Source organism: Canis lupus, chromosome 4 (assembly GCF_003254725.2).
Source record: "Canis lupus dingo isolate Sandy chromosome 4, ASM325472v2, whole genome shotgun sequence".
NCBI classification, from domain to species: domain Eukaryota; kingdom Metazoa; phylum Chordata; class Mammalia; order Carnivora; family Canidae; genus Canis; species Canis lupus.
In genome coordinates this window covers 47,083,439-47,108,894 of record NC_064246.1, presented here as the reverse complement: position 1 = coordinate 47,108,894, position 25,456 = coordinate 47,083,439, and the positions used below count along the sequence as shown (strand labels likewise).

Sequence of the window (25,456 nt, the reverse complement as noted above, 5' to 3'; positions counted from 1 at the left end):
GGGAAGCACTGGGAGCCTTTCCCCTAAGATCAGGAACAAGACAGGGATGTCCACTCTCACCACTGCTATTCAACATAGTACTGGAAGTCCTAACCTCAGCAATCAGACAACAAAAAGACATTAAAGGCATTCAAATTGGCAAAGAAGAAGTCAAACTCTCCCTCTTCGCCGATGACATGATACTCTACATAGAAACCCAAAAGCCTCCACCCCAAGATTGCTAGAACTCATACAGCAATTTGGTAGTGTGGCAGGATACAAAATCAGTGCCCAGAAATCAGTAGCATTTCTATACACTAACAATGAGACTGAAGAAAGAGAAATTAAGGAGTCAATCCCATTTACAATTGCACCCAAAAGCATAAGATACCTAGGAATAAACCTCACCAAAGAGGTAAAGGATCTATACCCTAAAAACTACAGAACACTTCTGAAAGAAATTGAAGAAGACACAAAGAGATGGAAAAATATTCCATGCTCATGGATTGGCATAATTAATATTGTGAAAACGTCAATGTTACCCAGGGCAATATACACATTTAATGCAATCCCTATCAAAATACCATGGACTGTCTTCAGAGAGTTAGAACAAATTATTTTAAGATTTGTGTGGAATCAGAAAAGACCCCGAATAGCCAGGGGAATTTTAAAAAAGAAAACCATAGCTGGGGGCATCACAATGCCAGATTTCAGGTTGTACTGCAAAGCTGTGGTCATCAAGACAGTGTGGTACTGGCACAAAAACAGACATATAGATCAATGGAACAGAATAGAGAACCCAGAAGTGGACCCTGAACTTTATGTCAACTAATATTCGATAAAGGAGGAAAGACTATCCACTGGAAGACAGACAGTCTCTTCAATAAATGGTGCTGGGAAAATTGGACATCCACATGCAGAAGAATGAAACTAGACCACTCTCTTTCACCATACACAAAGATAAACTCAAAATGGATGAAAGATCTAAATGTGAGACAAGAGTCCATCAAAATCCTAGAGGAGAACACAGGCAACACCCTTTGTGAACTCAGCCACAGTAACTTCTTGCAAGATACATCCACAAAGGCAAAAGAAACAAAAGCAAAAATGAACTATTGGGACTTCATCAAGATAAGAAGCTTTTGCATAGCAAAGGATACATTCAACAAAACTAAAAGACAACCTACAGAATGAGAGGGATTCCACTTCCAATGACTGATTCTGCTCTTGGGCTTTCAAATGGACATAGCTCTTCCCTGCCTCAAGAAACTCATGCAGTCATTCCCTTTTCTTGAAATGCCCTTGTCCAGACTCCAGCTGGCATATCAATGCATCCCTAGCTCCATATCAATATCAATGTTTCTATTATCTTCTCTCATATATTCTCCAGTTTTAGTTTGTATATATAATTTAAAAATACGATAAATGTTATTTGTATGATTATTTAAGGCCGACTTCTACATTAAAATGGAAACTCCATTAAGGAAGGACAAATCTTTCTTCTACATATTTAATTCCACCCCTGGACCAACTGCCTGATACCAGTTGTATAGAAAGAGTTCAATAAATATTTATTGTGTGAATCATCTGCCCCTAAATACCTGCTCTGCTAGATTACAGGAAATTTCTGAAAAAGTTGGTATTAAGCAAACCTTATGGTTCTAAATAGAACCCAAAGTCAGAGCAAGTCAAGGATCTAGTTCCCAAATGAGGTACTTGTTAACTTTGAAAAAAAGTATACTATAGCTCTTTGCAGTCTAGAAATAGTCTATTAGATTTCTTAACCTAATATATGGACAATATTATAATTATTAGCATAATACATATTTTGGCTAATGTTTTATGTACAATTCTACACAAAGATATTTCCTATAAGTAATTTTTTTGACCAGCCAAGCTTTACTACAATTCATTTTGCAAAAATGGTGTATATCCAACTGCAATTAAAAAAAATTATTGCACTTTTGCCTTACATTGAATATTTCACTCTCATCTTCCCATAGCTGGGGCATTATGGCTGTGATTGAGACTTTGGAAAATAATATTTCTTGCATTCTTTAAACAATGAGGTTTTTTCTTAGGGAAAATATTAAAGTCAGATTAGAATTAGTGAGGTATTGCTATGACAAAAATGACTGTCCAAATCTTATCTGAATAATAGATTAAGGTTGAGAAAGGTATTTATTATTTAAGTGACATTTTAATTTTCTATAAACTTTCTATAAATTTTAAAGATCAACATGTCCAAGGTCCAAGCAACTCTATTTACTATTGGCTATTTTTCTAAAATGTGTAACATTAATATAACTTTGGTTTGATATTTTTCATATTTTCCCTAAATTACAGGATTAATATGGATATTAAAAATTTATTTAATATCTTGAGCCTAAAAAAATCTACAGATATTTTAAACATTATTTAAAACTCAAGATGCCTGAGTGTCCCAGTGGTTGAACATCTGCCTTTGGCTCAGGTCATGCTCCCAGCATCCGGGGATGGAGTCAGGCATCAGGTTTACTGCGGAGAGCCTGCTTCTCCCTCTGCCCATGTCTCTGCCTCTCTCTCTCTGTCTGTCATGAATAAATAAATAAAATCTTTTTAAAAATAAAGTAAAATAATGAAACATTATTTTCTCTTAGACCATTATCAGAAAACTCAGCCACCTGGATAAGTACTAAGCTTTCATTGACATAGTTAGAAATTCTAGCTTTCAACTTAGAAATTTGACAATCTTGTAACTTAAGAGCATAATTACTTATTTTTTAAAAGCATATTTAAAGGATTCTAAATGACCCCAAATATGTAAATTGTATTTGTAATGTAAATTCTTTATATAAACATCCTACTTTAATATTTCTTTAGCCTCCAAGAACATGTTAGAATATGATCTTAGGCCATGATATTTTTGTAATGTGAATCTATGATGACTTACTATAATATGAAGGTAATGCAAATATTTATTTATGTTAATGTTCATTAAAGTATTCTTCCCAATATGAAGAATAATGACTATTTCTCACAATAAAGGGCTATCTGATTTAGTCACATTTCAGTTTTGTAAAAGAAGTAAACAAAATTAAACATATTGTATTTAATTTCCTTAAGGTACAAAGCTATACATTTTTTACAAGAAAATAGACAACTGTACCAAAGTATTTTAAAAATATTTGATTTTCCTACATAATATCTATTCTGAAGTATGTAGATCTATATAACCAATACAAATAAAATCAGGTTTCCTATCTGTATCTGCATCAAGTAAAAGTAGCACTAAATCGAAGATACTTGTGATGCTTGGAATTAGATTATAGTCAATGTGATACATATGACAATCACTTTGAAGAACTGCAAGGGCGACCATCAAAAGGCATCCACCCTCCAGAACATGTGCATGTGTTAATTAGAAACCCAGACACCTTCCAAGTGGGCAATTCCATAGACTATACACTAGGGTCAGGAGCAGCAGAAACTGATACTTTTAACATTGATTAATGATTTTTGTCAAGCAGAGTCATCCCCTGAAGGGTACTCTCCTAGGGCAGCTGAAAGTGGAGGAGACTCCACTTTCATGGACTTTTTAATGATGTTCAGAAAAGAGAAGAGAGGTCAGCATTTCACCAAACCTTCACTCAAAAATAGGGCTCCTACTGCCACCCTGCTTCTACCTAAGCAACAAGCTTCCCAAGAATTGCTGGAAAAGCCAGATAACAGATAAATGATCAATATTCTTCTCATGTTTCATATAGCCTTCAACTCAGCATGCTTCTATCATTCAGAGTTTATTGAAAGTTAGCTGAAAATTACTGCATGTTTTTCTACCATTTCAAACTATTGAACTTGGAGAGCACACAGCTTTTAAATTAAATTCAAGGGAGACTAGTTTTTGCATAAAAGAAAAAAAATCCTAACAGGTGTAAGAAAATGGGATTTATACTAGGAAGACAACGGGATGTTTTAGAAAATTTGAGCTGACGCACAACAATCGGAATACAACCAGCAGTAGTTTAGGGATTAGTTTTTAAAGATGACGATGACTGTGTCATGCTGATACATGCAAGCATCTCCTGAGAATGACTGGCTTGTGTTTGTTTAGTGAAGATTTCCTACAGGTTATCCCAGTTAAGCTTGATAGCTTGTTAACAAAGAGTTCCTGCTCAAGGGCACCTTATAGACATTTCACGTTGTACTAAATACCACCATGAAATTTATGTTTAAAGAGAAAACAGTTTATCAAACCTTGCTGAGTTTCCCACCTTAGGTGCATATTTGCAAACCAAATTTACAACACATCATGTGTTGGTTCATGTCTCAGATACCAGAACAATGCAGCAGGTGAAAATCAGACACTAATAAAAAGGATAAGTTTACCTCTAGGTATAATTTTGCTATAATTAATATGAACTCAGAACACTTCTGTCACTTTGATAGACTGAGAATTCTCAATTAGCATACAATGTAAAAAACGCTTTGGTACTGGAGGTTTGTGTGGCAATGACTGTGTGAAAAAGAAAAAATATTGTACTATTACCCTACTTCAAAAAAAAGTTATTTCCAAATACACAATGTTTGTTTTACATTTTTAAACACATTAAAGCAAACATGTCTAGTTTGTCCAAGATTATAAAATTATAATCGTTATTGTTTCTTCCTCTAAGGGAAGTTGGATCCTTCAATAGAGATTGGCAATACATGTTAAAAAGACATAGTTTCCTGAGAGTCATTATATACACACATATTCTATGGGTTAATTGACTTTCTATTGCTTTCTTGACATTTTAAATCAGGGATCCTGAGTGGCTCAGCAGTTTGGCACCTGCCTTCAGCCCAGGGATCATTCCTGGAGTCCTGGGATCAAGTCCCACATCAGGCTCACTGACTGAAGCCTGGTTCTCCCTCTGCCTGTCTCCACCTCTCTATCTCTCTGTCTCTAATGAATAAATAAAAAAGTCTTTTAAAAAAATAAAGAAAATTAAATTAAAAAAAGAAATTTTAATTCATAAAAATTGGTCAATATTTTAAAGAGACCTCAGCATAGCCATATGATATTTTAAGAGAGTTGGGAAAAGAGAAAATAGCAAAGATACCACTAAGACTGAAGCTGAGTTAGTAGTCAGAAGTGCAATTAGTTTTACAAGGTACCTTAAGAATAAAACAAAAATATACAAATATCACAAAACACTTCTATTTTAAGGAAAGATCATGAAGTATATTTCAAAGTGAAGAACACTTGTAAATAAAATAACAATAAAAATACAATTAGAATCTTAATTCTAGACTCTAGTCACCTCATTACCATACACAAAAAAGGTTTGATTTCCAAAATAAAACCTACATCCCTAATACCAAAATTTAATACATGGCCATTGCCACCCCTACCACTAACATTATCACTATAATTACCGCCACCCCCACTGTTATTTCCTTCTCATTCTCAACTTCCTCCTCAAATATTTGAAAATCTGTTAGATGCCAACCAATTACCTAAGGACATAGAACTAATAAAAAGTGAATTTTTGCTACAATTTCAGGTCTATTTCTTTCGAGTTCTCAACTATTGATTTTTAAAATATTTTATTTATTTATTTATTTATTTTTTATTTATTTGAGAGAGAGACAATGAGCAAGAGAGAGAAGATCAGTTGGGGGTGGGGTGCAGAGGGAGAAACAGACTCCCTGCTAAGCAGGGAGTTCTCAATTATTTATAAGTGTTCTTAGTTTACTAAATATTATGCCTCTACAATTTTAAATATAATAAAAATGATTAAAATAAATGAATAAAAAAGGTATTTTAGTTCTTAATTAAACATACTGGATAGAGGCACCTGGGTGGCTCAGTAGGTTAAGTTTCTGCCCTCAGCTCAGAGTCTGCTTCTCCCTCTCCTCCTCACTTGTGCTCTCTAAGGCTATCTCTGTCTCTCTCTCTCAAATAAATAAATAAAACCTTAAAAAATTATATAGACACATTTTATGTTTTTATCAATGATAGCATTTAATAGCTTTACTTTTGAGCAGAAAAATAATTTTTTAAACTAAACTTTTTTATTTTGAGATATTTGTATATTCATGTGCAATTATAAGAAAAAAATACAGAAAGAGGCACCTGAGTGCAGAGATCCATCCCTGAACCTTGGGATCGTGATCTGAGGTGAAGGCAGATGCTTAACCAACTAAGCCACCCAGGTGCACAACCACAATCCCTTCTGGTGGCCTTTTATAGCCAGTCCTACATTCCTGCTCATACCTCTCCACTTTATCTCTCATGCCTGACAACCACTAATTTGTTCTCCATTTCTATTATATTGTCATTTCCATAATGTTATATGAATGGGGTCATACAGCATGTATGTCCTACAGCATGTAATCTTTGGGATTGGCCCTTTTTTTTCCCACTCAGCATAATTGCTTGGAAAGTCCAAATTGTTCTGTGTATTGGTAGTTTATTCTCTTTTATTGGTATGGTGGTAAAACAGTTTTTTGAGCCATTTACCATTTAGAGAACGTCTGGGTTGTTTCTAGTTTGGGGCTATTATGAATGAAGGTGATGGGAACATTCATGCACAGGTTTTAGCATCAAAACAACTTTCATTTTTCTGAGATAAATTCTCAAGTGTACAATTGCTGGATCATATGATAGCTACATATTTAATTTAGTAAGAGACTGCCAATTATATTTCAACTCCTTCTAAATTATTAGCCAAAATGGCTGGCACTTTACAACCTTATCAGTAACCTATGAGTGATCTAGTGTCTCTTCATTCTCCCCAGGATTTGGTCTTACTCTTTATTTTAAACATTCTGAAATATAATATCTCAGTGTAGTTTTAATTTATGTTTCCCCAATAGCAAATAAATTTGAATACCTTTTAGTGTGTTTATCTGCCATCATCTTTGGTGAAATATCTCTTCATTGTTCATGTCTTTTGCTCCTTTCTTTTTTTCTTTTTCTTTCTTTTTTACTACAGAGTTTTGGGAAATCTTTATATACTCTAAACAATAGTCTTTTCTTGGATAAATGAATTGCAAATATTTTCTCCCAGTCTGTTTCTTGTCCTTCTGTCTTTAGTGTGTGTGTGTGTGTGTGTATGTGTGTGTGTGTAAAAGAGAGACTGTTTTTGCAGCCTTTTAATATGGTCTCTTGCAGAACAAAAACTTTAATTTTGAAGAGGTTCAATTTATTTATTTTTCCTTTTAAGCGTAATGGTTTGATGTTAAATCTAAGAACTTTCTCTCTAGCCCTAGATCCCAAGGATTTTCTCCTATTTTTTCTAAAAGTTTTATAGTTTTATATTTTTACATTTTTACTTAATTTTTGTATAAAGTGTGAAACTTAGATTGAGGCTGGTTGTTGATTATCTATAGATGTCTAATTGTTCCAGCACCATTTGTCAAAAAAGGCCATCCTTCCTCTGTTGAATTGCTGTTGATCTATTGTCCAAAATCAGTTAGGCCCATTTGTTTGGGCCTGTTTCTATTCTCTATTTTCTGCCTTTGATCCTTGTGTCTATTCCTCCACCATACTTGTTAACTTGATTCATGTAGCCATATAGTAGACCCTAATATAAGATTGAGTGATTCCTCTGACATTATTCTTTTCTTTTCCCAAAATTGTTTACCTATACTAAGGTTTGTGCCTTTCCAGATAAATCTTAGAATCAACATCTTTGCTATGTTGTATTTCAATACATAAAGATGGTATTTTTCTCTTTATTTTCTTGCAAGCTTTTTCTTTGATTTCTTACATCAGCTTTTTGTAAATTTTATCATGTAAATCTTGTAGATCAAATACTATTTTGAAGAATAAAATGCTTTTTTTCCCCTGGGTGATTTTAATTTTATAAACAAGACAACAATCCAAGCAAAATTAATTTAGGGGAGAAAGAGTAGTAGTAGAAGAAGAAGAAGAAGAAGAAGAAGAAGAAGAAGAAGAAGAAGAAGAAGAAGAAGAAGAAGAAGAAGGAAGAAGAAGAAGAAGAAGAAGGAGGAGGAGGAGGAGGAGAAAAGGAAAAAGGAAAAGAAAAAGAAAAAGAAGGAGAAAGAATAATAACAAGCAGAGGCAGGTAAAGCATTGCTGAACATGCAGAAGAGGCGGAGGAGGAAGTAGAGAAAGCCAGTATTGCACGGTGTGGCTCAAGTGCCCAGAAGAGCCAGTATACACTGTGTGGCCTAAGTGCTGCTGCATTCCTGTGGCTAAGGAAGCCCTTTGTTTTTGTGCCTGGCTGGTGGCCAGATGGCTAAGGGGCCAGTGTAATGACTTTAGGACGAGACCTAGAACCCTGTATGGCTACTGACATCGAGAATGCCATGGACTTATCCCAGTCAATCTCCCACCTTCATCATCATACAAATGAAGAACCTTTTAACTTTTGTATCCAAAGTTTTCTGAGGATTTCTTCACTTTCAAGATGTCATCTGTATTCACAGTGAGCATGTTGGTGGCCAAAGACCAGAAAAAGTACGACATGCAAACTGCAGATTCTGAGTTTGACACCAGGGATATCCATCAAGTCATCTCCATGACACCTGGGTCCCTAGGTGAGCATGGGGTCAGGGGGTCATCACTTATGCTAGAGGTGCCGGAAGTACCACAGCCCTTTTTGAAGTGTGTTCCTGACTGCCCTGTTAAAGTACTGTTTTTCTGGGAATGCACCATTCTTTTGGAAATTTCTCTTAGGACAAACAAGGGATTTAATGTTAACAGAGCTACGTGTGAAAACCAAACTGCTCCTCCAGAAACAGTATGTAGTAGTTTTATTTTATAAGGTGTTAGGAAAAATATAGCATTGTTTGTCCAAGGTGTTGACTATTGTGTGTCTAATGCCAATGAAATATTTAAACTTTGATAGAAATCTTCTAAAGGCATACATCAAATCAGTAAGCAGTGGGAATGTCAAGCTTACTTGTGTTCTGGCTCCATATAGGTATTTTTGCTTTGTTTTGTTTTGTTTTGTTTGATCCTGATCATTCTGGACTTCATAAAGCATGATATCATAAAGTACATTTGCTGTGGAATTAGATAGAAATTGTTTTGAGCCCTGGTTCTACTGCAGAGTAGATGAATGACTTTAGCCAATTTACCTTCTTTATTGATGTTTCCATATCTTACATAGGAATAATGGCATCTGCTTCCCAGGAAGGAAGATTGACTGTGATGATTAAATGCGGTGCTTACAACATAAACATTTAATCATTGGTACCTTATCACAATCAAAAGCGTATATGAAAAAGGGTATTCATATGATGGTAGCAAGTTAAACAACAGTAAAAATACATTGGAATGATCAGGATTGTAGAGTAGACATTCGTAAGTATGGCATCATCTTAGAGGTTCTAGGAAGGTCTTTCACCTAAAATAACTTTCGCCATCTTTGATCTATCTAAAAACTTCCCATTAAATTGAAGCTCCGTTTCTTTTTTTTTTCTTCTAAAATGATAATACTTCTGGGCAAAATAATACATTAAAACTTTAGTAGATACAAACAACATTTTATAAATTGCTCTAGCAAAATAGTTTTTGTGTGCAGCATTTTGTTGTATGCAACTAGGTTTGAAATGGTCTTGCATATAAATCACAGAAACCAAATGGGGTGAAGTATTTAGGTACACTGGAATGGTCTCTAGATTAAGATTCAAAAGAACTAGGTTCTAATTCTGAATTTTGTGAAAACAATTTGAATTTTGTAGATCTCCTATCATTTAGAAAAATAAAATAATTTGCATTTAATTTTTTAAAATTCTATTTATTCACCCATGAGACAAAGAGAGAGAGGCAGAGAGAGAAGCAGGCTCCATGCAGGGAGCCTGACGTGGGACTCGATCCTGGGTGTCCAGGATCACGCCCTGAGCCGAAGGCAGTGCTAAACCGCTGAGCCACCCGGGCTGCCCTAATTTGCATTTAATTAAAAAAATCCTTGTCATTCTAAAATAGCATAATTCTAAAATCAAACACAATTCAAATTTCTCCTTCATTTGGCTATTTAAATCAATATTCTCACATGGACTTAATATGACAGATTTCCCTTAAATAGGTACTAGATTAATGGATAGTTAAAGATAGCTTATATAACCCATCCCCAAAATAAAGCTTTATCAGACATCCTGAAAGGGACCCGGGCACGTTAGGGAAAATAACATTTCCATTCCAGATACGATATGATCCATCAAATCTGTTCCCTTGCTGTCAGCAGAAGTTATTGCCAGATGCTAGACAGAAATGACCAGAACATTCCTGAATACTACCACTTAGCTGCACAAAACTGTGGGGAAATTCTCCCTTGTTCCTCCAGATTCTACTCAGACATTATGAACTATTAGCTTTATACTTTTAGTTGTGTGGCTCTGAGAATAAGGATCAGCTACCCTCAAATCCTCTGCAAATAAGTTGTAAGAATCCAGCCCCACAGTTAGCTTATGTGCTTCAGTAACAGATATATGTTCCTGTGTGTTCTAAATAATACCAAGAAATTATTCTGGAATCTGTGTCAGCTATTTCCTGCTTCTGGAACTAAAATGTTTTAATGGATTTCAACTTTAAAAATGGAGATTTTGATGTTTTGGTTAGGAAATAAATCCAAGTAGCTTTAGGTTCTGAGTGGATGAATATGAATACATAAGGACATGTTTATATGCTTAAAACTTTTTAAAAGTTTTATTTGCATTTTAATAATGGGGCAAAGCAGACTTTTAGCTAAAATCATGGCAGTATAATCTATACCCACAGCCAAGGGTGCTTGTTTTGGCTTCTCTAAAGTTGAATCTAGCTCAGAGCATGAACAGACAATTTCATGAGATAGAGTACCAAGTGCTAAATCACATAAATATATAGGTAAATGCCTAATGAATCTCTGAAGCAGATGTGGACAATTTAAATATGCCAACTATTATATAAAATTGTTACTAGAAAGTGCAAAATAAACTCATATTAAGGCATAGCAAAAGATATGGAAAATAGACAAAAGCAATAAGGCTTTTCCAAATGCTTTAGAAATAAACTTCATTGTAAACATTTAGCTTATCTATGTTCTGAATAGCTTCTTTCAAAAAAAATACTTTTAAAGATAACTTAGACTTAAATTGAACTACATTTCCAATTGTTTCAGAGCCTCTTAAAGCCCCCTTTTTTAATTTAAAGGAAACAAAGATTTTAAACTTTTTCTAACATCCATGTTAGCATTAAATCTGATAATGTTGAAAAAGAAACAGCCATCATCTTTTAAAGGTTTCCACCTAGTGGCAAAGTTACTTTTTTTTTAATAAATTTATTTTTTATTGGTGTTCCACTTACCAACATACAGAATAACACCCAGTGCTCATCCCGTCAAGTGCCCCCCTCAGTGCCCATCACCCATTCACCCCCACTCCCCGCCCTCCTCCCCTTCCACCACCCCTAGTTCATTTCCCAGAGTTAGCAGTCTTTATGTTCTGTCTCCCTTTCTGATATTTCCCACACATTTCTTCTCCCTTCCCTTATATTCCCTTTCACTATTATTTATATTCCCCAAATGAATGAGAACATATAATGTTTGTCCTTCTCCGATTGACTTACTTCACTCAGCATAATACCCTCCAGTTCCATCCACGTTGAAGCAAATGGTGGGTATTTGTCGTTTCTAATGGCTGAGGAATATTCCATTGTATCCATAAACCACATCTTCTTTATCCATTCATCTTTTGATGGACACCGAGGCTCCTTCCACAGTTTGGCTATTGTGGACATTGCTGCTAGAAACATCGGGGTGCAGGTGTCCTGGCGTTTCATTGCATCTGTATCTTTGGGGTAAATCCCCAACAGTGCAATTGCTGGGTCGTAGGGCAGGTCTATTTTTAACTGTTTGAGGAACCTCCACACAGTTTTCCAGAGTGGCTGCACCAGTTCACATTCCCACCAACAGTGTAAGAGGGTTCCCTTTTTCTCCGCATCCTCTCCAACATTTGTGGTTTCCTGCCTTGTTAATTTTCCCCATTCTCACTGGTGTGAGGTGAGATCTCATTGTGGTTTTGATTTGTATTTCCCTGATGGCAAGTGATGCAGAACATTTTCTCATGTGCCTGTTGGCCATGTCTATGTCTTCCTCTGTGAGATTTCTCTTCATGTCTTTTGCCCATTTCATGATTGGATTGTTTGTTTCTTTGGTGTTGAGTTTAATAAGTTCTTTATAGATCTTGGAAACTAGCCCTTTATCTGATAGGTCATTTGCAAATATCTTCTCCCATTCTGTAGGTTGTCTTTGAGTTTTGTTGACTGTATCCTTTGTGCAAAAGCTTCTTATCCTGATGAAGTCCCAATAGTTCATTTTTGCTTTTGTTTCTTTTGCCTTCTGGATGTATCTTGCAAGAAGTTACTGTGGCTGAGTTCACAAAGGGTGTTGCCTGTGTTCTCCTCTAGGATTTTGATGGACTCTTGTCTCACATTTAGATCTTTCATCCATTTTGAGTTTATCTTTGTGTATGGTGAAAGAGAGTGGTCTAGTTTCATTCTTCTGCATGTGGATGTCCAATTTTCCCAGCACCGTTTATTGAAGAGACTGTCTGTCTTCCAGTGGATAGTCTTTCCTCCTTTATCGAATATTAGTTGCCCATAAAGTTCAGGGTCCACTTCTGGATTCTCTATTCTGTTCCACTGATCTATGTGTCTGTTTTTGTGCCAGTACCACACTGTCTTGATGACCACAGCTTTGTAGTACAACCTGAAATCTGGCATTGTGATGCCCCCAGCTATGGTTTTCTTTTTTAAAATTCCCCTGGCTATTCGGGGTCTTTTCTGATTCCACACAAATCTTAAGATAATTTGTTCTAACTCTCTGAAGAAAGTCCATGGTATTTTGATAGGGATTGCATTAAACGTGTAAATTGAGTGGCAAAGTTACTTTGAGCAAAAGATATGTCCTTGGTGATTAAAGCAGATTGAAACAGTATCGTTAGGCAAATGTTTCATCCTTAGTCTTTAGTGAAGTTGAGAACCATACATTGTATACATCCAAGATGTTAATAGCAAGTGACCCACTAAACAATATCTTAGAATAGGGCCACTTTTTTTCCTTTAGGTTTATTAGATTGCTGCCTCCAGTTGCTGTTAGAGATGTCCTAACTCTGGGAAAATTATGGGGAGTAGTTTGTTGTAGGCTTCAGAGAAAGATACAGCATATAAAGTAGTTCTTTCTTTAAAATTACAAATAAAATTTTGTATATGTGGTCAGATTATTCATAGTGAAGAATATTGCCCTGCAAATGAATGAACTCTTGCCATTAATTAAACATACAGATTTGGGGAAGACCATCTATCTATGTCTCCATTTTACGCTCTGTGAGATGAGAGGGTTGAAATTAAATCAGGGACTCTATACCAATAGCCGTTGGCTAATTTGGCTTTTTTGTGTATTCTCTTTAACCAATGTATATTAGAGGAGGAGGATAAAGGTGAAGGGGGGAGTTGGGAGTATTTTAATTTTTAGATAGAACAGGCAGTCTGTTTTGCACACTAGTTGTTTTACTTTTTATGTTACGCACTTGGGCTTCAGAGACATTTGGGCTTGTGTCTCCTGTTCTAAATTATTTCTAAGGTGACATCTAAATTTAACATATGCAAGAGTTATCTAGGTACCATGGAAAATCAGTGTTAATGGCTGATATCAATTATTGAGTTATTATGTACCAGACAGCACATAATATAAATCCTCACAACCACCCGAGGAGTAGATAACTGTCTTTCTCTTTTACTAATGAATGAAGTAACTGAGGTTTATGAAAGTTAAATGATTGCCCTGATGACACATAGTCAGCAAGTCGCAGGACAGGGATCCTAGTATATTGCAATCCAGAACATAAGATCTTAACACATTTCAAACTAGAGATATGAAATCTATATTTTATAGTTCATTAGTCACTTTCTACCTTGTCTCTCAATATACCTGAATTTTGAAGAAGCATGCATGGAAACAAAGAGGTCATCTTTTACTTGTAATGTTTGCTGTATTTTTAGGCCTACTATTATTTTTTTTTTTAAGATTTCATTTATTTATTCATGAGAGACACACAGAGAGGGGCAGAGACACAGGCAGAGAGACAAGCAGGTTCCCTGCAGGGAGCTCGATGTGGGACTCAATCCCAAGACCCTAGGATCACGACCTGAGCCAAAGGCAGATCCTCAACTGCTGAGCCACCCAGGCACCCCATAGGCCTACTGTTATTTTTATAATTGAAATGTATTCAGATAAAGGTAAGAGCAAAGTAAAAAGGCAGAGAATTGATACAAGATTCTTTTCCATAAGCTTCTATCAGAACTCCAGTATTGATTTGTGCATCAAAATGTTACAAAACACTTAGAATAGAATTAGAAATATCTGTAAAATAAATACAGCATTTGAGTGACATACTTTTATGAAACTGGTCCTGGGATTGTAAGGCTGACACTTGTTTACCAGCAAGACCAAAGAGTTCTCTTAGCCGCATGACTAATGCAAAAAAACGTGGGCTTTAAATGTTCACATTATTTAAGGCTATCTCTTCTTCTAAATATACATTTTAGTAACATATTTGGTATATTGACAAGAGAAAAACGTGGGGGAGTAACTAATTTGGATTCTTCCTGTAGACAGTTCCATTTTAGATTCAGAAATACAGTGATTAGGGGGATCCCTGGGTGGCTCAATGGGTTAGCGCCTGCCTTTGCCCCAGGGCGTGATCCTGGAGTCTCGGGATCGAATCCCACATCAAGTTCCCTGCATGGAGCCTGCTTCTCCCTCTGCCTGTGTCCCTGCCTCTCTCTGTCTCTCTCTGTGTATGTGTCTATCATAAATAAATAAATAAAATCTTTAAAAAAAAAAAAAGAAATACTGGTGATTAAAACAAAAAGATTACCACAGAAACTTGTATGTGACATGACATATTCCAACAAGATATGTTGTACATTAATCATACTAAATGTGTGTGATTCACATCAGTTCATCCTAAAGGAAAGGGCAGCATAGTGACTAAAATTTTCACATTGCTTTTCCAATAATGTTCTACTATGTGGATTTCATGTGGAAATTGCTAAAGTCGGCCTTAAAATGCCAAAGAAATTCTAAGCACATTCAGGCACCTGAGCTCATTGTGCATTTGAAATTGCTCCATGCTCTGCTCTGAATAAACTGACCACTGAGGTTAATAGTCATCAAGCTAGGGCTTTCTGACCTATTGGAAATGTGGATCTTAGCTTACTTTGTACTGCAACATCCTGTGCTGGTCCTCCAAGGATTCACCACAAGCTATAGAAAGCAATTATGAGTTTGGGAAGAGATGAAGCCCGAGAAAGCAAGATTACCTTCATAAAATTTTCCTTTTCTCTTTTTTAACATTAGTGTTTCTCTCCACAATGAGTTAATAGAATGAGATAGAGAAAATTCTCCCCATAGTTGGGAAATTTGAACCTCTTTCCATGCTTAGGTGATAGCATTGACTCTTCACACAGAGGGCTAATTTACATTTAATGCTCTGGAAATTAATTACAGAGAATAAAGATAATTGTAAAAGCACCCCCTATATGCACTTCCAAAAATAAACAAACAAACCACATCATGATTACTAAGCAACCATCTAATGCTTAATTTTATGCACAGTGGGAAGGGCACCAATAGTCTGGAAACGGATGGAGGGGAGAGAAGAAAAAATACTAATTTGAAATATGTAACAGCAGAGGCAGTTTTATGTGGTAATGACCTGCAGCTTTCCCAGCAGGAGTGGAAGTCTTTAAAGCCTTATGCACGGAGTCCAAGGATGTGTTTACTGGAATTTGGGTCTAGCCAGTCAGCCAAATGACTTAAATGATGATTTGACCAACTTCAAGACTTCTTCCTATGCCAGTGGGTGGATGTGCCAGTCATAAACACATTGCCTTTTTTTTTTTTTTAGCACATTAGTTTGCTGTTATGATGAATTGATTGTGTCTCATTCAAACAAATTCCTTTGACTAAATGTATCCTTTTATATAGAAGACTGAGAATTATTTACCTGGAGAGAAGTAGTCACAATGTGATCAAATTTATATTTGATATTACTTTAGAAATTTGAGTATAGAGTTATATTTCTTTTAAATGCTGCAGTTAACTTCCATGGGGCAAATAAAACCCTTTTTCAGATGTCCCTACATGGCATCTACCAAAACATTTGTTGGAATTATGATAGAAAGCAAGAAGGAAGAGTAGCATGAGTAAATAATTTGTGTTCATTTGTCAGATAATCTAAGACTTCTATTCCCTAATTTCTATTAAACACACACACACACACACACACACAAAACAAACAAACAAACAAAAAACCAAAAACTTTCCTCCTAATTTCTCAACCACCAAGTGGGTGGCTGAAATCAATGATTTATTCTTTCACAGTTTTGAAAGTCAGAAAATTCAAAATTAGTATTGCTGGGATGAAATCAAGATCTTAGCAGGGCCACCTCCCACTGGAAGCTGTAGGGAAAAATTTGTTTCCTCCTTTTCAATTTTCCACTAATGGTTAACATTCCTTTTCTTGTGGCTACATCATTCTAATTTCTGCTCCATGGTCACATTGTCTCCTCTCTCTCTTTTTTTTTTTAATTAATTAATTTATTTGTTTATGATAGTCACAGAGAGAGAGGCAGAGACACAGGCAGAGGGAGAAGCAGGCTCCATGCACCGGGAGCCCGAGGTGGGACTCGATCCCGGGTCTCCAGGATCGCGCCCTGCGCCAAACGCAGGCACCAAACCGCTGCACCACCCAGGGATCCCCTCCTCTCTTAAGTCTCCAGTTTATCTCTGTCTCTGTCTCTCTCTCTTTTTTTAAGATTTTATTTATTTATTCATGAGAGACACAGAGAGAGAGAGAGAGAGTGAGGAGAGAGAGAGAGAGAGAGAGAGAGGCAGAGACACAGGCAGAGTGAGAAGCAGGCTCCATGCAGGGAACTTGATGTGAGACTTGATCCGGGGTCTCCAGGATCATACCCTGGGCTGAAGGCAGATGCCAAACCGCTGAGCCACCCGGGCTGCCCATCTCTGTCTTTCTTTTATAAGAACACTTGTGATTACACTGAAGGACCATTATGGAAACTCCAGAATAATTTCTCCATTAATTAATTTACTTAAATCTCAAAAGTCCCTTTTTGCTATAAAAGGTAGCATTTACGACACCAGGAATTAGGATATGGCTATCTTTTGGATGAGGACATTATTTAGCCTACCATAGTCTACCATCTGGTCTACAAAGGTTCAAATTCATCCCACATGCAAATATATCCATCCTATCCCAACATTTTTAGAAGCCTCAAGTCATGAAAGATCATCTCAAGTGTAAAATCTCTTCTAAATATTATGAACTCAAAAGCCTTAAAATGCATCATCTAAATAATCTGATTTAGAAATGAATTAGAGTCCAGATATGATCCATTCTGGGGCAAAATTCCTCTCAATTTCTAGATCTGTGAAACTAGGAATCAACTTATCCATTTCTCAAGTACAGTGGTAGGGCAGGCCTAGAATAACAGCTATCTACATTCCCAATCCCAAAGGGGTAAAACTGAAGGAAAAATGAGTCACTAGCTCCAAAGCAATTTCAGGATCCAAACAGGCAGTGTTCATTAGATTTCAAGGGCTAAGAATAATCTTCTGTGTTTTGAGGCTCTGCCTTTTGGCCCACGACTCTGGCCTCTGCATACATAGATTTAGCCTTTACTCATACCCATGGCTCTGGCATTTGGATCTCTGGTTTTATATCTGGAGTTGAATTTCCTTCATGTTATCTTCTCTTTGTCGCTTTCAGGCAAAGATGGCAGTGTTTCCTGCTGGTAAATATTTCTCAAATCTTGTAGGTCTCTAGGATCCTCTATGTCACAGGGACTTCCAGCAATAGACAAGAGCCCTCCATATATCTTTTCTGGATAATCCCATCTTTATTTGTGGCTTCTGCTGAAATGATTGAATTGGTCCATGAGTCACATGCTTATGCTCTTTAAGAGCCCTCTGTGAGAGACTACTCTGAACTTTTGATTGTTTTGAGGCGGTGGCCAATGGTTGCCCAGCAATACCCATAGCTTTATATTCAGAGTTCATTTTCCTCACAGTAAATCTCATAATTTTAGAATCTTTTACAATCAGAAGAGGCTGAGAATTTCCCAAATCAAACCCCTGGTTTATTTTTGCTTATTACTTTCTTACCTGAGTTTTCCTTGTTCCCTGACATTTTCTATAAGCCATAAGAAGAAATGAGGCTACGCTTAAACACTTAGCTAGGACATCTCAGCAAAATATTCAAGTTAATTGCTTATAAGTTCTGCTTTCTATATGATAGGGCATACTTCTGCTAGACTTTCTGATGCTATGTAATAAGGATCATCTTTCCTCCAATTTTCAATAACATGTGCTTAATTTTCTTTTGAGCCCTTACTAAAAGTGCCTTAAACATCCATAATTCTACCAAAAGTTAGTTCAAAGCAATCTAGGCTTTTTCTATCATGTATCTTAAAATTATCCCAGCCTATACCCATTACTCGATCTCAAAGGCACTTCCCTATTTTCAGGAATTTGTTACAGCAGCACCCTACTCTCAGTATCAAAATCTGTTTCTGTTTCCTGTGCCTGATATAACCAATTACAACACATTTCAATGACTTAAAGCAACAGGAATTTATTCTCTAACAGTTCTGAAGGCCGGAAGTCTGAAATCATTATCACTGGACTGAAATCCAGCTGTGAGCATGACCATACTCCCTGGAGGCTCTTGGGGTGAATCTTTTCCTTAATTCTTTCTGCTTTTGATGACTACTGACATTCCTTGATTGTGGCCACATTACTCTCCAAGACCAACACTTTTCAATCTCTGTCAGCTCCATCTTCACATCACCTCTCCTTTCTATGTATGTGTAATCTCCCTCTGTCCCCTACCCCTTCCTAAGGATATATATGATTTAAAATCTCCCCATCACAAAATTTAAAAAAAAAATTATGTATTTATTTTAGAGAGAGAGCATGATCAGGAGAGGCAGAGAGAGAGGGAGAGAGAATCCCAAGCAGACCCCATGCCTAGCATAGAGCCTGAAGGGGGCCTATATCCCAGGATCCTGAGATCATAACCTGAGCTGAAACTAAGAGTGGAATGCTTAACCAAGTGCAGCACCCAGGCACCCCACAAAATTCTTAATTAAACCACACCTGCAAAGACCCTGTTTCCATATAAGATAATATTTATAAATTCCTGTTTAGATCTGCCATATTATTGGAATCATAGTATCTGACTTTGCACTCAGAATAACTCAACAGCCATTTTTGTTTCTTCTTGGAAATGAGCACTTAACCTACACCTATTCACACTTCCATACTCACTTTTTCCTGAGTCTTTTCTATCTTCATAAATGACATCATCAGTGCTAAGCCAAAAATGTATAGGAGTTGTTGTGAAGTTCTCTCCTATTATGTTTAACCCATCAACAAGACTGATTGACTAGGACTAAGATATTTACTTCTCTCCTTTTCCTTTTCTAGTGCTGCCATCCTGGTCCAAGTTATTGCTATTTATTTCTATTGCTATTTCTCTCTGGACATTAGTAGTAAGTTCTTAAACTATCTCTCAGCTTTCACTTAGCCTGACAATCTACTCTCCTGACAGGGATCAGAGTATGATCTTTCCAAAGTCCAGTCAGCTAATGTGAATCCTCTGGATGGTTAATACCATTCAGTGGTTTCTCATCCATCCTTGGAGTAAAACTCAGAGGTCATATCTTTACTTGAAATGCATCATGTAATCTATATTCTAACAGATTAATTTTCTCCTTCTAATATGGGCTTCTTTTTTTTTAAGATTTTATTTATTTTATTCATGAGAGATAGATACACACACAGAGAGAGAGAGAGAGAGAGAGAGAGAGGCAGAGACATAGGCCGAGGGAGAAGCAGGCTCCCTGCAAAGAGCCTGACGTGGTACTTGATCCCATATCCTAAGATCATGCCCTGAGCCAAAGGCAGACACTCAACTGCTGAGACACCCAGGTGTCCCTCAGATATGAGCTTCTTTCTTAACACACAATGAGTAAGCTAAAATGGCCACTTCTATTCTCAGAGGAAAGAAAATATTTGTTAAAATGGAAATGTTTTTTAATTTAAATAATGTCATTTAATTCTACATTTAATCTTGCTTTATAAATAATATCTTCAGGTACTTTTGAAAGATACATAGAAATATGTGGTTTCAATTACATTTAGATGAACTCTATGTTTATTGCTTAATCTGTGGTAAGTATTTTACTAGAATTAGGTTTGGACCTACAGCTATTAATTATCACTTGATAAAGGTGTTAAAGTTTTCATTTAAGGCCAAAAATTGACAGCAATTTATTGAATGCTTGCAGTGAGCCCAAATACATACATATAGTAAATTGGAAAAATATATATTTCTCCCTGACTTGTAAAAGTGTCTCCTTTTTCCGTTTTGTTATTTAGTGCCTCCAAATTAAGGAACATTGTGAAAAGATAAAACTACCCCAAAGTAAAGATGTGAAAGAACACACAAAAAATAAAAAAGTTATCAACATTTTTAGAGCTGAAAAAATGCATAATTTAAAAGTTATACCTTTTGCTTGTCGTATTGATAATTATAAATGTTAATACCTATTGTTTTATTTTACTTTATTTTAATTCCAGTAAAGTTAACATACAGTGTTATGTTAGATTTAGAATATAATATAGTGTTTGAACAGTTCTGTACGATACCTGGTGCTCATCACAAGTGCGCTCCTTTATCAACATCACCTTTTTCACCCATCCCCCCATCCTCCTCCCCTCTGGTAACATTCAGTTTGTTCTCTATAGTTAAGAGTCTGTTTCTTGGTTTGTCTTTCTCAGTCTTTTTATCCCTTTGCTTATTCGTTTTTTTTCTTAATTCGACCTATGAGTGAAATCATATGGTATTTGTTTTTTTCTGTCTGACTTATTTCACTTAGCATTATACTCTCTAGCTCCCAATGTTGCAAATGGCAAGATTTCATTCTTTTTATAGCTGAGTAATATTCCATTGTGTGTGTGTGTGTGTGTGTGTGTATATACCATATCTTTATCTATTCATCTATTAACCAAAGTTGGGGTTGCTCCTATAACTTGGCTATTGTGAATAATACTATTATAAATACAGAGGTGCATGTGTCCTTTTGAGTTAGTGTTTTTGTAATTTGGGGTAAATACCCTGTAGTGTGATTATTAGACCTTAGGGTAGTTTTATTTTTAATATTTTAAAAAATTATTTACTTATTTATTTATTTATTTATTTGAGAGAGCACGAGGGGAGGAGCAGAGGGAGAGGGACAAGGAAACTGCACTGAGCCAGAAGCTGACAAAGGTCTTAATCCTAGGACTCTGAGATTGTGATCCGAGCCAAAACCAAGAGTCATTTGATTGACTGAACCTCTCAGATGCCCCTCTGTTTTTAACTTTTTGAGGGACTTTCATACTGTTTTCAACAGTGGTTGTACGAGTTTGCTTTTAATACATATTGTTAATAAAAGTATGGAAAACACAATAACCTAGATATGGTGTACTTCTACATTGTGCTTGTACTTGCACAACCATATTGGAGAGCTATTTGACAAGAATCATTTTGCTATCCAAATGTTCTTACCTTTAAATATAGTTCCTTAACTTAATAAAATAATCAGATGCGTACAAGAAATTTATATGTAAAGATGTTCATTATATCATTATTTATAAGAATGAAATCCAAAAAATCTGAAAGGTAATCTAAAAATTTAGAGAATTGAATAAATAAATTATGTTATATTTATATGCTGAAATACTGTACAACTATCTAAAATCATGATTTAGAAAAATATACTATGACATTAGCTAATCTTCAGGATATATAATCAAAGCAGTTTAAATGAGTATGATTTTATGAGAAACACACATAAAAAGATCTCTTACCTGTTATCTCAATCAATAATGCAGAATCAATATTCTTATAATTCCATAAAATTATATGCACACTAGCACATATGTGCTCTGTAATCAGCTATTATCTATGTCAATAGAACACAACAACAAAATAAAACACATTTAAATTAGGCTTACAAAATTGTAAATTGAGCCTTTCATCAAGGGGTGCTTTGAGGTATATGGGAGATGTTAAGGCTAAAGATAAAGAATTCCTTAATTTCAAGAGTACTGATAGTGTCATACTGAATATGACATTAGTATTCATTCTGTGAGGGGCTCAATTTGGGAAAATCAACCAGATTCATGTGTTAAGGGAAATATTACTGTTGTACTTATGAATCCCTATTTTGTACCATAAAAATATTATGTGTTAGATTTTAATAATTTAATGTACACTAAAAGATTCATTAAAATAATCTTTAAAATAATCCATTCTTGTAAAGGGAATCAGAGTAAAAACTATTGTAGACTCCAGATTCTCAGCACTTTCTTACCATCTTTTCTATAACTATAATATCTTCACTCTTAGAAAGGAACTTGTACATTTGTCATATCGTTTAACTAATATAAAAATTGTTTTCTTTCTATGCACTCAGTAAGTCATATTCTATTCTTTTCTTCACTGTTTCTTTTTCAGAGCCAGAATTATGGTTACCATCAGCTACATAGGAACGCCAACTAAGAAAACCTAAGTCAAATGCTTTTTAGCCCCCTTAATGTCTTCAGGAATGTTCTATGAAAAGACCTCATATCAGAGCCAAGAGAAATTGGAAGGAGTTGCTACTGCCTCAAAATTCGCTTAAATAAACACTTTCATATAGGGTATTATACAATGTGTACAGGTATTAGCTATCCTAATGAACATTTGTTTAACACAAAGCATTTGCTTTATCGTAACAACTAAAATCCCAAAATGCAATCTAAATAATAATGAACACATACACATACTCACATATATGCTTTCAGCTTGCTTGAATATGGGTAAGAGACTCTAGAAAATTGTACTAGTTAGATCTATCACAAACAATTGCAAAGGACTCTGGATTCCAGTTTAGACTGTGTCTTTGAAGGTCTGCTTCAACTTTTTATTTTTTTATTTAAAATTTTTTTTTAGCTTTAACTTTTCTAACATTCATCATTCCAGCATTTCCTTGTGCTCAGAAGGTAATCAGTCAATTGTAGAGCTATCTTGTAGGTCTTCACATTTTCATGTCCTTATCCATGGTCCTCCTATTTTAATAAATGGTATTTAAAATTAGTCCACTTCATTCAGTGGAGCTTATAGCTCTGTTAAAACAGAGAAAACTTTCTTCATATTTGTATGCCTAGAATCAAGCAAAGTATCTGACACATAATAGATTGTAGATATAATGAGTATTAAAAGGAATGAATACAATGATATTGATATTTTGAAAATGTTACAGAAAAATCAAAATTATAGAATTTCAATAGTGATGTCCCAAACAATGTTTCCTATTTACTTTTGAGAGTAATTCAGGTTTAATATAAAGTCTTCATGAAACTTATTTTTAAAATAATATAAGAAATAGTCTAATATTATGAAGAATATTACTAAGATTATAAAGACTTCTAGAAATTATAGGATACATTCACATATTCACTGAAAGTGGATAGAATAAAAGAAATTGATTATGTGAGCTCTGCTTCAGTTTGCATACTGCAAAAAGGCAGTAAATTGACAAAAATACCCATTTTATATGTCTAAGAATATATAGATTGCTGAAGGAAGTTAATTAGTATTTTGACCTATATGGAATGTAGGGATTTTAAAAAGCAGATGCATGTTTCTATTGCTATCCTAGCTCAAGAATGGAATGGATTGCATAGCAAGAAAGAATATGTGGGCATGAATGTAGAGATGGGGTTTATGTGGGTATATACACATGGAGGAATGTGTGAGCATGTGTGTGTGTGTGAACATATGTACTCCTAGTATTGGAAATGCATCAGGACAACATTCTGAACTTAATTCTAAGATAAAAAAATAATAATAATGCAATGAATATGATTACTTACCTTTGTGAATACATTTGGGAGAATGGAAAAAAAAATGTTTGCTCACACTTAAGCTTTAACAATTCAAACCTTCCCTGTTCCCTAGGTAATATGGTGTTTTTGCTTATTTGTGAGCATGTGGCCTTCTTTTCTAGAAGACAACCCAAACAAACAGATCTGTATGCAATCTGTTGCAGGCATTTAAATATAAATAGAAGAACTTTTTAAAAGTCTATCCTATATTTTTTCTCTTTTTAAGATTTTATTATTTATTCATGAGAGACACAGAGAGGCAAAGACATAGGCAGAGGGAGAAGCAGGCTCCATGCAGGGAGCCCGACATGGGACTCCATCCCGGGTCTCCAGAATCACGCCTTAGATGTGTAGCTACTTTCTACTCAACTTTCATTGGGGTGTAATTTAGAGGACTACTATGTGGGCAACTAAAAAGCTATGCAAATGTGGAAATTTCTCTCAATCATTAACAGTGAAATATAAGCCACAATTAATGTCTATCATCAAATTAGGAGATAATGTTAGTTTTCACACTTGAGTTCTCAGCTTAATGCTTTAACTATCCTTATTAGGGGCTCTTAGCACATCAAAAGAGAGATCAGCAAAACAAATGATTAGCTCTCTGGTCAATTTGCTAGGCTCTAATGATAGTTTAACTTGGTAGCAGTGCATTTCTAATAAATGTAATCCCCATTTATTTAATGAACCTAATTTTAGCATAAATACAAAGTATGAATTACATAATGTATATTAAAATTTGCTGCTTATACTCTTTATACTCACAAATTCCCATAGGTACATATAGATATATGTTATTTTCAATTGCGTAAAAATTGTAAAAAGGATTACTTTATAATTCAAGCTAAATTGCCAAATTTGATATTTTGATTCCCAAATCCTCTTTTTGGCAAGCTTTTATCAGTCTAGCAAAAGGAAGTAAAGTATATGTCCTCTTTTAAAAGCCTTATAAAAGCTTATTCCCTGGATTTTCTTTCGGCCTCCAAGAAAACATAAAGGGAAAGGTTCAAGTCTATTGCTTACAAATGCCTAGAGAGGTCTTTGAATGAATACAATTAACTTTTATTTTTCCTAATTGGTGTATGCCATGTTTAACCAACAGAAATTCCATCTTTCTACACAGAAGAGAAGCCTCTCTTATCTTACAGGTAGGGTTTTATTTAAGCCAGTAAATTGTACATAATATTACACAATGAATTTCCTTTCCAGTTAATTTGTCTATTCTAATTGGTTTGATAGGGGAACTAACTCATTTAACACTTCAGGCAGATGCTTAGAATGTCTTTGGGGAATTGACCACTTCATTGCAGTTAAAAAGTGTATTATTTAGAGGCGTAAATGGATACCAGATCTCTTTTTATGTTCTGGACCTTCCTACTAAATTGTAGTAGGCCACACTCCCACTGTTAGCCTTAATAGGATTAGTTTGGATATTAACAAAAGAACAATTAACACCTCCTGATATGATCACAGATGGTATCAAAGAGTAAGTGGAACTCAATTTT

General features: G+C 35.3%; 1 long non-coding RNA gene across 1 annotated transcript in view; it reads left to right on the top strand.

Annotated features, from left to right (window-relative positions):
• The window catches only part of LOC112651835 (uncharacterized), a 42,500-nt gene extending 19,440 nt beyond the window's left edge, over positions 1–23,060 (top strand). The window contains exon 3 of the long non-coding RNA XR_003131084.3: positions 22,540–23,060. This is a non-coding gene — a long non-coding RNA (uncharacterized LOC112651835). The remainder of the gene's footprint in view (positions 1–22,539) is intronic.
• Positions 23,061–25,456: the final 2,396 nt, after the last annotated feature.